The sequence below is a fragment of the Mus musculus genome, chromosome 4 (assembly GCF_000001635.26).
Source record: "Mus musculus strain C57BL/6J chromosome 4, GRCm38.p6 C57BL/6J".
Lineage (NCBI taxonomy): Eukaryota > Metazoa > Chordata > Mammalia > Rodentia > Muridae > Mus > Mus musculus.
In genome coordinates, this window is record NC_000070.6 from 13,354,904 (window position 1) to 13,372,119 (window position 17,216).

Sequence of the window (17,216 nt, forward strand, 5' to 3'; positions counted from 1 at the left end):
TCTTGTATACTCTTCACAGGATGCTATAAACAGTTTTTCAACACAAACCTCTAATATATGAAGATTATTAAGTAGAATAAGATGCCCTGCAAACCCAAATGCTATGATGTTCTTCTGTACAACATTTATGCGAGTACTCTTCTTTTGGCTTTGAGATTCAGGGTTGTCAATTCAGCTTTAAACTATCTTACTCCTTTTTTATGTTAATACTGGGCTACAATTCACAAATTATTTTAGTAAGAATTCAAGAAAAAGAAGCTTTTCTACTTTTAATTTTTTATTTCCTGTAGCAGCTTGTCTTAGTCAGGGTTTCTATTCCTGCACAAACATCATGACCAAGAAGCAAGTTGGGGAGGAAAGGGTTTATTCGGCTTATACTTCCATGCTGCTGTTCATCACCAAAGGAAGTCAGGACTGGAACTCAAGCAGGTCAGGGAGCAGGAGCTGATGCAGAGGCCACGGAGGGATGTTCATTACTGGCTTGCTTCCCCTGGCTTGCTCAGCCTGCTTTCTTATAGAACCCAAGACTACCAGCCCAGAGATGGTCCCACCCACAAGGGGCCTTTCCCCCTTGATCACTAATTGAGAAAATGCCTTACAGTTGGATCTCATGGAGGCATTTCCTCAACTGAAGCTCCTTTCTCTGTGATAACCCCAGCTGTGTCAAGTTGACACAAAACTAGCCAGTACATAGCTCCTACCTGTAACACAATTTCAATTACTTAAGAAGAAAGAAAGAAAGAAAGAAAGAGAGAGAGAGAGAGAGAGAGAGAGAGAGAGAGAGAGAGAGAGAAAGAAAGAAAGAAAGAAAGAAAGAAACATCTCTTCTGTGTAAGACTGATGCATTCTCTATGAATACAAAGACACTTAAAATATGCTAAATGCAGTTTGGGCATCCTGCTTTGTGGCTAAAATCATTTTGTTGAAGTTCAATAAGTAATGGCTTCATATTTATCCAGGTTCGCACTTAAGTTGAAATAAACTAAAAGGAAAGATTTCCCACTTGATTTTCTTTTCTTTTTTTTAAAAAAAAGTACAACTCATAAAATCCTAAAGTTAGTTCTATAAGACTGCGCAACCTTCGAGTCAGTGGCAACTTTTTGCCATGTTCTGTGAGTCTAGTGGAGTTTTTCCTTGGCTAAGTTTTTAAGGACCACGGACAGTTACAGCACACCCAACTAAACCCAAATTACAAATGAGTTTGGTAGTTTTAATGAAAATAGATAAATCTTTATTGCTGGAGGGTGACAATAGAAAGGTACTTGCAAAGTAATAGCCACTAATTGGAAATAAACATTTTATGTTTGAATATTCTGTTAGAGATAAAACCAGGTTATTAAACTGAAATCTATAACAAAACATTTGAGAACTATTTCCATGATCTTCTGTATTTCTTACTGCATTTCTTACCTTCTGAAAAGATGAGGTTGGCACTCACTTAGGAAGAGCATATATCCTTGAATTTTTGTGGGCCATGCACCAATAACTTAGAGTACTGGTGGGAATGAGCTTAATGAGGTAGAAGGGTTTCTTACAAACAAAACAGTACACTGTGGTCCATGAGAATTATTTCATTATAAGAGAAGGTGAATCAGAATCAAGAATATATCTCTAGAAACTTATTTTTCAGATTGCCCATGAGAGATAATGTTGCTGTATGATCTTGGTTCTGAACCTCTAGGGATAAAGAAAAATGCAGAAAGAGAGAGAGAGAGAGATAGAGAGAGAGAGAGAGAGAGAACCCAAGAAGATGGTCCCCAATTCAAGCTCCTGGTATTGACTGGAATTCACATTGTCACTCTAACTACATCTTCTATTTTCATTGTATTTGTCCTGGGAAATTATTTATGGATTGCTGTAAAGGTAGTCAGTATGCAAAATGTCACTGTCTCTGAGTAAGTGTTTAATCAAAAACCACATTTAGTGTTAGAAGAAGAGTCTAGGAAGACACCACTGAGGAATTTAACATGAGGTACTATTTATTTGCCTACACTTTCTTGAATATTGCTATTATATATGACCCCTTGAGACATGAAGTCAAAAGTCATATCATTGAATTTGGAAAAAGTGTATAATTTCTAAAAGACCATGTGGTCACTGCAAATCATCCGATGGATATAAAATACCAAACATCTATCCTTTGAGGTAACTAGTAATTCTTCATCAATATGCTAGATGTGAACAATCTTGATCACAACGCTGGCGTCGAAGTGAAGTGAATCCCCCAGGGATTCTGAACAAGTTGCAGTACAGCCACATTAAGCTCTCAGTAAGTAGACCTAATTTCCTCAATCAGACTAATCTCACATGGTCTAATAGCCCCATTTGCAATCGGTAAGGTTGATTCCCAGGAATTGAATGTGAAAATAATGGCTTGATTCCAAGAACCAAGAAGACAATGATTACTTCACTAAAGATAAAAATGATAATCAGAGGTCTTCTCCAAAATGTTCTCTAGTCTTTTTGGTCAATTAATTTCAGATTAAAAATACCAATTAAATTTGGAACCTGATCATTTATGAGTTGCTTGCAGATGTGGTAGCTTGCCTTTGTAGACTAGCATTCAATGTACAAAATTAAATCTGATACTTTTGAGTTCTTAAATGTTAGAAGATCTAATGCAAAGCAAGCTGGCATATTTAATTTTATTACTACTATCTATAAAGTGAGCGTTAACAATGACTAGTCCATAAAGAAATATATCAGAGAATAAAGTTCCTGGGTACTAAAAAAATGTGATTATGTTTCAGGGTTAGAAAATGATTAAATACTATTTTTTTATAATGTTTAGGCTTTGGGAAACTGCCAAATGGATTTTGCCAACTACATTTTTCAGTCATTTCTCATCCCATGTGTGTGTTTTAATGAGTGTGTAACCCGTATGTTCTAATTCACTTAAGTTTAACTTTTTGAAATCTGTTTTAAGAATAATATAATTTCCAAGAAGACTTTAGAGTCATTCTAAGAAACTATAGCATTATTTTTTTTTAAAAAGGAATGTTAGAGTTGATTTTGAATAGACAGAAGGATCTATAAATTCAGAGCACAGACCTAAATCTGAGACCCATATTTTAAATGGCTTATACCTACTTTTATGACAGTGGAATAAATAAAAAGATTTAACTTTAAATTATTGCCAAACTCTGTAATATGAAAGGAAAAGGGAAACAGGATCAACATTTTCATTTATATTAAGTGGAGTAAGAAGAAAAACAGCAACATGAAATGACAAAGACAATTCTAATGTACGTTTCTTTCACATTGAATACTAGACCTCTATGCTCTCTCACAAAAATTTATGTCAAACACGTTTTTTAAAAAACAATAATGAACTGAAAATAAGAACTAGAGAAAACAATGTAAAGTAATGCAAGGGCTACACATTCTTATAGAAAGATTTACAGCTCAACACAAATTATAAATGAAATCTGGACCACACAAGAAGCGAAAATTGAAGGTGAGATGGAGAAAGAGAGGCTGATGACCTAAGCTAGAAGCAGTCCTACTTCGTATGTGAATGAAACACCAATTATCTCTACCTACAAGCATTCTTCAATATATAAAAGTCCTTAGTATTTTTACAGAGCAAGTTTTGAGCTACAAGATTCAATTATCTAGAAGATAGTACAAAAGTAAGGTTACATGTAATATGTCTTCCTAACTACAAAATGGTACAAGCAATGTCCCAGGGAAGTATGGCAATAGTCAACAGAAAGAACAAATAGCAGACTAGATTCCCAACCTCAGACATTGAAAATATCAAGGAATATAACTGTGTATATAGTGTGCTAACAGCAAAAAATAATGGAAAATTAAAATTAATTCTCAAATATATCTAGATAAGTTGAAAAGAACCAATTAATATTTTTTAAATTAAAATGAAACTACATAAATAGAACAACTCAATTTGAGACATTGATAATACACCGCATAAAGACAAAGGGCAGAGAAAATGAAAATTTAAGGCGTATGAGGGAAAGATTAGAAATAATGTGTCAAATATAAAGTAGTCAAAGAAGCAACAGTCAATGTGCTGATGGTAATAATTCTCTATAATATCAACTAATGTCTAGTCAGGTAAATCAAAATGTATAGCTATCAGAATAAATCAAATCAAATTGACTCATCATGGGGTAAAATTTCTTCAGGACTCCAAACACAAAAGAACGCCTTTAAGACCATCCACAGAAAAGTTATATAAAGGCAACACCATTAGGTTAATAAAGAACAGAATAAAAGTGGCAAGGAACAATAGAAAAATGGGGCGGGAATTGCTATGAACGGAAAAGAATTGTCAGTGTAGAAATCTACATATTGTATTCCTCCTTGCTAAGTTGTTGGTCAAAGTAAGCAAGATTCTTTCATGCAAATGAAAAGTTGTAAAAGTTTATCTGCAGACATAATTTACTAAAGAAAATTTAAAAACATGTATCTCATAGGTAAAAAATAAGGGAAGCATATAATCAAATAAATTAGATAATACATCACACACACTCATGCACACACACACACCAGTCTATCAAAATAATCAATAAAAACATGGCCTGGTTGGGCTGGAGATCTAGTTCAGCTGGTAGAATATCTGCTCAGCATGCCAGAAGCCCAGATTTCGATCTCTAGGACTTCACAAGCTTGCCACAGTGGTTATATTACCTACCTTTATATTGCTGTAGTAAAATACCATTAGGCAGTTTATTCTTAGTAAAAGGTACCAGAAGAATAAATGTCCATCATGTCACCAACATGGCAGACAAGTGTGGCACTGGACAGACATGGTGACTGTAGAAGCAATTTGAGAGAGTTCACCTCACAAACTTCAAACAAGAATAGGGCAAAGGGGAAATGTTTGAATCTTTGAACTCTCAAATTCTGCCTCTACTCACATACTTCCTCCAGCAAGGTCTCACCTACTACACACAAGGAAAACTACCAACTAGGAATAAGTATTCAAATACCCAAATCTATGGGGGTTATCTTACCCAAGTCATTAGTGGCGCACACCATAATCCTAGAACTTTGGAGGTGGGAGCAAGTGTATCAAAAGTTTCATGATGTTTGTTGGCTCTACAATGAGTCTGAGTCCAGCCTAGATTACATGACACTATTTCAAAATAAAAACAAAATAAGCAAGATATGTAGCATTACTATTAAGAACTGAAGTACTTGAACATATTAGCCAGTTTCTATTTAATATTTTCTAACAATCTGAAATAGGATGAATTAAGTCTCCCTAAAAGACACGGCCTGTAAATGAGACTGACTATATGTCAAATGATCCTTTCAGCTCTAATCTAGTTACAGATCTAAAAGTCAGCATCGCTCAGATTTAAGCTGAGTCCCAAACAATACTTGGTGAGTATCCTTATAGGAGAGAAAGAGATCACAGAGATGAATAGAGGAGTAATGGCCGTGTGGGGCAGAAAGAGAGGCTGGGGGTATCAGCAATCATAGAAAGGAGCACTCCTAACACTTTCCTTGGCTCACAGTTATATATTAAGGATCATCATTGTGGGTAAGTCAGAGACAGCAACTTGAGACAGAGACAACTGGTCACACTGCACCCACAGTTAAAAAGCATATATGCATGCTTATGCTCAGCTTGCTTTGTCCACTCTTAAATAGTTTGGGATACCTTGTAGTACTGTCAATACTACAAGGAAGAATGACATGAAACTTTCATAGAGACCTTGTTGAATCCATTGGTTGTTTTCAGTAGAATAAACATTTTAAGGGTTCTTTCATATCATGAGCATGGAGTGTCTTTCTACTCTCATATCGTTTTCGATTTTAATGGAGTATTATATCCTTAACAGTAGGCATTATGATAGTCTGAGCATTTGGTCCCCAGTTGATGGCAGTGTTTGGGGAGGTTATGGATCCCTTATAGAAACTGCCCTGCTGAGAGTGGGCATTACCAGTTTATAGCCTCACCCCACTTCTTCTTTTCCCTCTCAGCTTCCTGTGCTCAGATAAAATTGAAGAGTGAGCTTTCTGCTCGGGCTGCCACGTCATGCTTTCACTGTCATTACAGGCTGTGGACCTCTGGGAATATAACCTGTCTTCCATAAGTTGTCTTTGGTCATGGTATCTTATCGCAACAACAGAAAAGTAAGTAGTGTAAATATTATTTCATAGTGTTTGTGAGACGTCTCTAAATATTTTATTCAACTGTAAATGGGGATGTCTCCCAGACTTTTCTGTTGGTATACTGGTGAGTTTTAACTGTCAAATCTGTACATTGTAGAACCACCTTCAAAGAATCTGAGAGAGAGGTTTTCATTTTTCAGGTTGGCCTTTGGGCATGGCTGGGGAAAGAGGATATTATTACTTAATTGAGGTGGTAAGACCTGCCTACTCTAGGAGACACCATTCTCTAAGCAGGGTATCCCAAACTATTTAAGAGTGGACAAAGCAAGCTGAGCATAAGCATGCACATATGCTTTTTAACTGTGGGTGCAGTGTGACCAGTTGTCTCTGTCTCAAGTTGCTGTCTCTGACTTACCCACAATGATGATCCTTAATATATAACTGTGAGCCAAGGAAAGCTGTTCTTCTTTATGTTGCCTTTATGTTTAGGTATTTCATTGCAACAAAACGTTGGTTGTCAATTTTATATAAATATATTAATATTTTTACATACTAGAACTAGTAAAATGACCAACTCAAATGTTCATAACGTACTTTTCTCTTTTCAATTGAGTATCTTTATTTTATTTTATTTTATTTTTCTTTCTGGTTATTTCTGGTAGTACTGTCAATACTACATGGATGAAAAATGGTGAGAGTGAGCACTCTAGGCTTATGATGTATCTTTGAGAATTATTGGCAACAATGTTGGACTATGTTTGAAAACTACATTAAATGAGTAAATTTTAAAAAGGTTTGTATTTTAAAAGTATGTAAATTTCTGGATGTTTTGATTTATTTCTGCATAAACACCATTTTACTGTCTATATGTATTACATAGTATCTTATTGCATATTTGAATTATAGGTGTTAACCTTTCTTTTTAAAACCATGAGAGGAGGGGCCGGAGAGAGGCTCTTGTGGAGGACACAGGATCCATTCCCACCATGTTGCCTGCTGCTTACAATTGTAACTACTGCTACAGGACTTCCAAAACTCTCTTCTAGCCTTCATAGTCACCAGACATGCTTGTGTGCCCAAACATACCTGCAAAGAAAATAGTCGTACACATAAAATAAAATAATAAGTTAAAACTTTTTTTAATCAAAGAGGGATGAAATATTTCCTGGAATCCTGAAGAAGAAACTAATCTTACCAACAACTTGGTTTGGGAGTTCTGATTTCAACGCTTATAAGAATAAACTTCTAGTGTTCAAATAATCAAATGTGTTGCAATTTGTTACAATATTCTTTCCTCTTGTCTCCAAAATGCTAAGCCAAGATCCCACCCACTCAGAAATGAGGAGAAGCAAAGGCCAGAAGCTTGGTAGTCACATCCTTGTCAACATCTAACACGCGATCTTCAATCGATACTAACTCCATGTTGTCCTTCCACTTCTGCATATGTGCTTTTTCCCTAATGATAATAGATAGATAAATAAATGAATTAAAACATTAAAAGAAAAGAGTTTAAGACATGAAGACCAGAAAGGTTTCAATAACATTGTCACAGATATGATTGCCAATACATGTAAAATATAAAACAATTATAGCATTCACTAAAAATAGTATTTTATGTAGGATGAACATACTTCTCCTACCAAAACCACACACACTAATTGTTCTAATCCTTCTCAATAGGGCTAAAGAGTAACTGGTAATTAAGTATGCTTGACAGTTGGCTTTCAAATATATGAGCCTATAAGGAACATTCGTTTTCTTGTCTCTTTTTTACTTTTTTAAAAAAATTACTTTACTTTCTGATCACATCTTACCATCCCCATCTCTTCCCTGTCCCTCCCTCTCATCTCCCTCACCTCCATTCTCCTATTCTGTCTTCCCTTTCATATTCATTTCAAGCAACATATTCAGATAAAAGACTATTGAAAACCAGCGATAATTAAAATACAATGAACATTGGAAATATTGTCTTACTTTGAAAACTAAAAATAATGAATTAATAATACAATGTTCATAAAGCTAAGCCAATAAATAAACTATCTAACTTGTAAATAAAAATATAAAAGAACATTAAATAAAATATTCAGAATAAGATAATGGAGGCTCAATAAAATCGTATAGGTGACTGAGACAGTACCAATGTATAGATCAAATAGTGATGGCATGTTGAATCACTTGATTCCTTTTATAGTATCTTCATTTCCTCATTTAAATAAGTTATAGCTATATAAAATATTACACTGTGGAGCCTACAAAGCAAGCACTGAAAGATAACTCTTCAGTTGTGAAAGGTATTGAAGTCTGAGATGCTATTGTGTTAAATGTGATCACTCACTCTGAATTGATGTGAATTAGGTAGTAGGGGATATGTCTGCAAGAACTTTCTAGCAGGTCTACTGGAATCAAAACAGGATTCAGAGGGAGAATGTGTGCCTTGAGACATTTAGTGAGGACCTGACTGTCACATGTCTTCTATGGTTTAGGAGTCACCCTGTCAAGGGCGAGGATTGATGTCCAGGACATGAATTGGATGGCCTCTTTGACCCTCTTCAGGATGGGACTCTGGGTCTCTGGGGCAGATCATTCTCTTCTGAGCCCTGACAGCTGCATGACCTCGCTCTTTCTCTTTGAGTCTTCCCTGACTACCTAAAGCAGTTTCCCAAGGAATGTAGTGTATTTTCAAGTGAGTGGTACATCTTGGAAAAGGCACCCAGAAGGTTCAAATAAATCTTACAGAATAAGTGATCAACTCTGGACTTTGAACTTTTCACCTTCCGTAAAAATGCTAATGCTCACTGGGAGTCACATGCATGCATGCAGACATATTCATAGCATGCAGTATGTGAGAAGTATGTGAAATGTATTCACCAAATAAAAATTAAGAAAATACAGATTTGTATATAGCATATTTGTGTGCATATATACATCATGACAAACTTGAAAATAAAAACAATTTCTAAAGATTCTGCTAAGGATTCATGCTAAGTACGACTTTAGGAACTAAATGGAGTGATAGCATCAGCATTCTTTATCCCTCAGTAGCAGCCTCAGCACCAACTTGGTCCTGGTCACCACCATTCAGCCTGCATAGGCTCAGTGATGCTCTTAGGCCATATCAGTTTCATATCACTGCAGCTTTGCAGAGGGATGCTCTTCTCCATAACCAAGGTCAGGTCAGTTGTGTGTGTCTGTGTGTGTGTGTGTGTTTTGCTTTTGCTTTTGTTTGTTTGTTTGTTTGTTTGACTCATAGATACACTAATACACTCTGCCTTGCCACACTTTATAATCTTCATACACCTCAAATAGTTTCAGGTGTAGGTATATACTGAACTCATCAGTCCATTACCCTCAACTCCAATTAGTGTTCCCCGTGAAGTATATTCTTTCTTTTGGTATTTCTGTTAGTTGCTTTGCTTGTTCATTTGTTTGTTTTTGACTCAGTATGATTTCATGGCATTACTTTCCATTTGTAGAAATTTATCGTTCTTTGAAATCTCTTCATGTACAAAAGTCTAAAATAAGCTTGTTTTAAAGAGAATGAATTCCAACTCCTTGGAAACTGTCTCACTTCGTACGTGAGGTCGAGGAAGGGAAACACTTGCGAGGGAAGCCTTTTTTTTTTTTTTTCTGTTCCAATAGAAGCATTTTCACAATAAGAATAAACTTGTATATTACTTGTTGAAGTTAAAACAAATAAATAAAATGGATTACAGGGAAAGACATTGGAATGAGCTGAGGCCTGAGAAGCACACATGACGTAACACATGACCACAGTCTTTAGTGCTGCAGGCAAAGTTCTGCATTCAATTTGCTACTGGAGTCTTAGACTGAATACCACCCCCAACCAAACCACCACTGCCCACAAAGCAGCAGCCAGCTGCAAGACAGATTCCCAGCAGACGGAATGCAGGTGAGATAGCAGCAGAGCTTGAGAGAGCTCAGCCTAAAGGGGGCATGTGGGGTTTGGAGAGTTTTAGAAACTTTTATTGTAGGAACACATGTGTTAGTGTGCCAGATGGAAGCAATTATGGCAGGGAAACTTTGCCCCAGCCTTAAAACTAAATTCCAATACTGTGAGCTCAGGCTAATGACTCCCCTCCAGGACAAGCAAAAGCAGACCACAGTGAATTTTCAAGATTGACTTCACATTACATCAGGTCACGATTGGCCCTACTAAAAACCCATCTGAACTTTGTAGTATCTGTACATCAGTTCTCACTGGGAAAAGATGTGACTTCAAACTCACTCATATAAATAAGTATGCTTGCCTGTAATCTATCTTACAAATCTCATCTGACACTGGACTTTTACCGTCTGAGGAGCAGAAAGCACAATTAGGATTGCTGATGAATAGCGTGATTATTCCAGATAGGAGAAATCAACTCCATTGGAATATTTCTGCACATATGGTCCTTTCTGAAAGAATCTTGATTCCTTTGACGGAGACAGGCACATACTTGACATCTTCCTTACTAAACAGTATCGTGGGAATTAAGATGGAGAAAATAAAACAGACTGCAGATGAGTGCTAAATCTATGACCTATAAAACAGTCAGAAGGATTAGAAGTAGATCCAGCCCCCTGAACTCCCTTGCCTGAGGATTTTTCCTGCAGATTTAGGCACGGGAGGAAATTCTTTCTCTCTTTGGTTTTGTTGTGACTGGTGACTCAGAAACAACTGGTTGGTAATGATTATTAATGTACAGGAGTATGTTGGCTTTATAGTGATGCAGAATCACCTGTCCAAGAACTTCAACACTGTTACTTTCATGGAACCACTGGCTGAAGGATTTACTGGAAAGGGAAAGATACTTGGAAGGTACAAAAACTCAGAGTCTCGAAGAGATGAACTTAACTCTGTTTCATAAATCAGTTCTATTCCCTTTGAAAGATAAAATAATGTTTTACTTAACTAGGGAGATCGAGAAGTCTTACAAATGTATAATACCATCTTAAAGACATAAATCCATACTCTCAGTGTGGTTCACACAGTCAGACAAGCTCATTGTATCAACACAACCAGGAAACTATAAGCATAGTATAAAGAGGACAGAGAAAAAGCTTAAGTGTGTGGCTTCCTGATTGCCTGATTGCCTCCTTTTATGGATCAGCCTAATCCCCTACCACTAGATACAAGATTTGACTTCTCCAGTCCACAGTGGCTCATGAGAGCAGAAGAGCAATACATTCCCCAATCCTTCATTTGGTTAGTGAGGATGGGAATGTAGAATACATAAATGGAAGTGTATTAACTTCTCCTATCTGGAATAAACATGTTGTTCATTAGCAATCATAATTGTGGTTTCTACTATTCAGGCTGTAAAAGTCCAGTGTCAGTTGAGGTTTGTAAGCTAGACTAAGTGACTCAAGGAAGCATGGATACACTTGTGTGACAAAGTAGCTCTACTATTCTGTCCTACTTAATCAGATTTCCTCAACAATGCTGTTTTATCATTGAACTCTGAGTGTTGAGCCCCTTACTCGGATCCAATTTAATCATTTGTTTTGGAAACCTACAATATTAGCAAACATAAATGTTGTGAAGAACCAAATCTCCACTATGAAATAACCGGTGAATTTCCTTGCCACTGACTTACATGTGTGCATTATTTTAGCAAACTTTCCAACAGATCTTTCATTATTACACTTAGTGCTAGATGTTAAAGGTATAGTGACAAAAGAAACACTGAAAATGGCTGGGTCAACAGAGCTTCTGAGGCGGCGCCATCTTCGGCTCCAGACAACTGGCCACCTTCCTGGTGAGAGCACAGGGGTCCGCCCGGCCCGAGAGGTTTGTGCCTCAGGCCCCGGCGGGAGCCTCCTTGGCTCCGTGACTCCGAGGAGGGCAGGCTGCACGGGTGACGGTGTGGAATACAGAGGCCAGCCATTTCTGGGACAGGCGAGAGCCACAGAGCTTCTGAGGCGGCGCCATCTTCGGCTCCAGACAACCGGCCACCTTCCTGGCCAAAGCAACACAGCTTCTGGGAAAGATCCTGTTTTGGGCCTTCATCTTCAGCCAGGAGGAGGTCCAAACACCAGATAACTGTGCACCTTCCCTGAAAGAGGAGAGCTTGCCTGCGGAGACTGCTCTGACCACTGAAACTCAGAGGAGAGAGCTAGTCTCCCACGTCTGCTTATAGAGGGTAACAAAATCAACAGAGGAACAATCTCTAAACAAAGACAACTATAACAACTAACTCCAGAGATTGCCAGATGGCGAAAGGTAAACGTAAGAATCCTACTAACAGAAACCAGAACCACTCACCATCATCAGAACCCAGAACGCCCACTTCGCCCAGTCCAGGGCACCCTAACACACCTGAAAAGGTAGACCTGGATTTAAAAGCATATCTCATGATGGTGGTAGAGGACATAAAGAAGGAATTTAATAACTCACTTAAAGAAATACAGGAGAACACTGCTAAAGAGTTACAAGTCCTTAAAGAAAAACAGGAAAACACAACCAAACAGGTAGAAGTCCTTATAGAAAAACAGGAAAACACATCCAAACAGGTGATGGAAATGAACAAAACCATACTAGACCTAAAAAGGGAAGTAGACACAATAAAGAAAACCCAAAGTGAGGCAACGCTGGAGATAGAAACCCTAGGAGAGAAATCTGGAACCATAGATGCCAGCATCAGCAACAGAATACAAGAGATGGAAGAGAGAATCTCAGGTGCAGAACATTCCATAGAGAACATCGGCACAACAATCAAAGAAAATGGAAAATGCAAAAAGATCCTAACTCAAAACATCCAGGAAATCCAGGACACAATGAGAAGACCAAACCTACGCATAATAGGAGTGGATGAGAATGAAGATTTTTAACTCAAAGGGCCAGCAAACATCTTCAACAAAATTATTGAAGAAAACTTCCCAAATCTAAAGAAAGAGATGCCCATGAACATACAAGAAGCCTACAGAACTCCAAATAGACTGGACCAGAAAAGAAATTCCTCCCGACACATAATAATCAGAACATCAAATGCACTAAATAAAGATAGAATACTAAAAGCAGTAAGGGGAAAAGGTCAAGTAACATATAAAGGCAAGCCTATCAGAATTATACCAGATTTTTCACCAGAGACTATGAAAGCCAGAAGAGCCTGGACAGATGTTATACAGACCACTAAGAGAACACAAATTACAGCCCAGGCTACTATACCCAGCCAAACTCTCAATTACCATAGATGGAGAAACCAAAGTATTCCACGACAAAACTAAATTCACCCATTATCTCTCCACGAATCCAGCCCTTCAAAGGATAATAACAGAAAAAAACCAATACAAGGACGGGAACCACGCCCTAGAAAAAACAAGAAGATAATCCCTCAACAAAACTAAAAGAAGACAGCCACAAGAAGAGAATGCCAACTTTAACAACAAAAATAACAGGAAGCAACAATTACTTTTCCTTAATATCTCTTAATATCAATGGTCTCAACTTCCCAATAAAAAGACATAGACTAACAAACTGGCTACACAAACGAGATCCAACATTTTGCTGCTTACAGGAAACTCATCTCAGAAAAAAAGATAGACACTACCTCAGAATGAAAGGCTGGAAAACAATTTTCCAAGCAAATGGTATGAAGAAACAAGATGGAGTAGCCATCCTAATATCTGATAAGATTGACTTCCAACCCAAAGTCATCAAAAAAGACAAGGAGGGGCACTTCATACTCATCAAAGGTAAAATCCTCCAAGAGGAACTCTCAATTCTGAATATCTATGCTCCAAATACAAGGGCAGCCACATTTATTAAAGAAACTTTACTAAAGCTCAAAGCACACATTGCACCTCACACAATAATAGTGGGAGACTTCAACACACCACTTTCACCAATGGACAGATCATGGAAACAGAAACTAAACAGGGACACAGTGAAACTAACAGAAGTGATGAAACAAATGGACTTAACAGATATCTACAAAACATTTTATCCTAAAACAAAAGGATATACCTTCTTCTCAGCACCTCATAGTACCTTCTCTAAAATTGACCACATAATTGGTCACAAAACAAGCCTCAACATATACAAAAATATTGAAATTGTCCCATACATCCTATCAGATCACCATGGACTAAGGCTGATCTTCAATAACAAAATAAATAACAGAAAGCCAACACTCACGTGGAAACTGAACAACACACTTCTCAATGATACCTTGGTCAAGGAAGGAATAAAGAAAGAAATTAAGGACTTTTTGGAGTTTAATAAAAATGAAGCCACAACATACCCAAACTTATGGGACACAATGAAATCATTCCTAAGAGGAAAACTCATAGCTCTGAGTGCCTCCAAAAAGAAACTAGAGAGAGCACACATTAGCAGCTTGACAACACATCTAAAAGATCTAGAAGAAAATGAAGCAAATTCACCCAAGAGGAGTAGAAGGCAGGAAATAATCAAACTCAGGGGTGAAATCAACCAAGTGGAAACAAGAAGAACTATTCAAAGAATTAACCAAATGAGGAGTTGGTTCTTTGAGAAAATCAACAAGATAGATAAACCCTTGGCTAGACTCACTAGAGGGCACAGGGACAAAATCCTAATTAACAAAATCAGAAATGAAAATGGAGACATAACAACAGATCCTGAAGAAATCCAAAACACCATCAGATCCTTCTACAAAAGGCTATACTCAACAAAACTGGAAAAGCTGGACGAAATGGACAAATTTCTGGACAGATACCAGGTACCAAAGTTGAGTCAGGATCAAGTTGACCATCTAAACAGTCCCATATCCCCTAAAGAAATAGAAGCAGTTATTAATAGTCTCCCAGCCAAAAAAAGCCCAGGACCAGATGGGTTTAGTACAGAGTTCTATCAGACTTTCAAAGAAGACCTAATTCCAGTTCTTCACAAACTATTCCACAAAATAGAAACGGAAGGTACTCTCCCCAACTCATTCTATGAAGCCACAATTACTCTGATACCTAAACCACAAAAAGACCCAACAAAGATAGAGAACTTCAGACCAATTTCCCTTATGAATATTGATGCAAAAATCCTCAATAAAGTTCTTGCTAACCGAATCCAAGAACACATCAAAACAATCATCCATCCTGACCAAGTAGGTTTCATCCCAGGGATGCAGGGATGGTTTAATATACGGAAATCCATCAATGTAATCCATTATATAAACAAACTCAAAGACAAAAACCACATGATCATCTCTTTAGATGCTGAGAAAGCATTTGACAAAATCCAACACCCATTCATGATAAAAGTCTTGGAAAGATCAGGAATTCAAGGCCCATACCTAAACATGATAAAAGCAATCTACAGCAAACCAATAGCCAACATCAAAGTAAATGGTGAGAAGCTGAAAGCAATCCCACTAAAGTCAGGGACTAGACAAGGCTGTCCAGTCTCGCCCTACCTATTCAACATTGTACTTGAAGTCCTAGCCAGAGCAATTCGACAAAAAAAGGAGATCAAGGGGATACAAATTGGAAAGGAAGAAGTCAAAATATCACTTTTTGCAGATGATATGATAGTATATATAAGTGACCCTAAAAATTCCACCAGAGAACTCCTAAGCCTGATAAACAGCTTCAATGAAGTAGCTGGATATAAAATTAACTCACACAAGTCAATGGCCTTTCTGTATACAAAGGATAAACAGGCTCAGAAAGAAATTAGGGAAACAACACCCTTCTCAATAGTCACAAATAATATAAAATACCTTGGCTTGACTCTAACTAAGGAAGTGAAAGATCTGTATGATAAGAACTTCAAGTCTCTGAAGAAAGAAATTAAAGAAGATCTCAGAAAATGGAAAGACCTCCCATGCTCATGGATTGGCAGGATCAACATTGTAAAAATGGCTATCTTGCCAAAAGCAATCTACAGATTCAATGCAATCCCCATCAAAATTCCAACTCAATTCTTCAACGAATTAGAAAGGGCAATCGGCAGATTCATCTGGAATAACAAAAAACCGAGGATAGCAAAAACTCTTCTCAAGGATAAAAGAACCTCTGGTGGAATCACCATGCCGGACCTAAAACTGTACTACAGAGCAATTGTGATCAAAACTGCATGGTACTGGTATAGTGACAGACAAGTAGACTAATGGAATAGAATTGAAGACCCAGAGATGAACCCACACACCTATGGTCACTTGATCTTTGACAAGGGAGCGAAAACCATCCAGTGGAAAAAAGACAGCATTTTCAACAAATGGTGCTGGCACAACTGGCGGTTATCATGTAGAAGAATGCAAATTGATCCATTTCTATCTCCTTGTACTAAGGTCAAATCTAAGTGGATTAAGGAACTCCACATAAAACCAGAGACACTGAAACTTATAGAGGAGAAAGTAGGGAAAAGCCTCGAAGATATGGGTACAGGGGAAAAATTCCTGAATAGAACAGCAATGGCTTGTGCTGTAAGATCAAGAATTGATAAATGGAACCTCATAAAATTGCAAAGCTTCTGCAAAGCAAAAGACACCGTCAATAAGACAAAAAGGCCACCAACATATTGGGAAAGGATCTTTACCTATCCCAAATCGGATAGGGGACTAATATCCAATATATATAAAGAACTCAAGAAGGTGGACTCCAGAAAATCAAATAACCCCATTAAAAAATGGGGCTCAGAGCTGAACAAAGAATTCTCACCTGAGGAATACTGAATGGCAGAGAAACACCTGAAAAAATGTTCAATATCCTTAATCATCAGGGAAATGCAAATCAAAACAACACTGAGATTCCACTTCACTCCAGTCAGAATGGCTAAGATCAGAAACTCAGTTGACAGCAGATGTTGGCGAGGATGTGGAGAAAGGGGAACACTCCTCCATTGTTGGTGGGATTGCAAGCTTGTACAACCACTCTGGAAATCAGTCTGGCGGTTCCTCAGAAAATTGGACATAGTACTACCGGAGGATCCCGCAATACCTCTCCTGGGCATATATCCAGAAGATGTCCCAACCGGTAAGAAGAACACATGCTCCACTACGTTCATAGCAGCCTTGTTTATAATAGCCAGAAGCTGGAAAGAACCCAGATGCCCCTCAACAGAGGAATGGATACAGAAAATGTGGTACATTTACACAATGGAATACTACTCAGCTATTAAAAAAATGAATTTATGAAATTCCTAGGCAAATGGA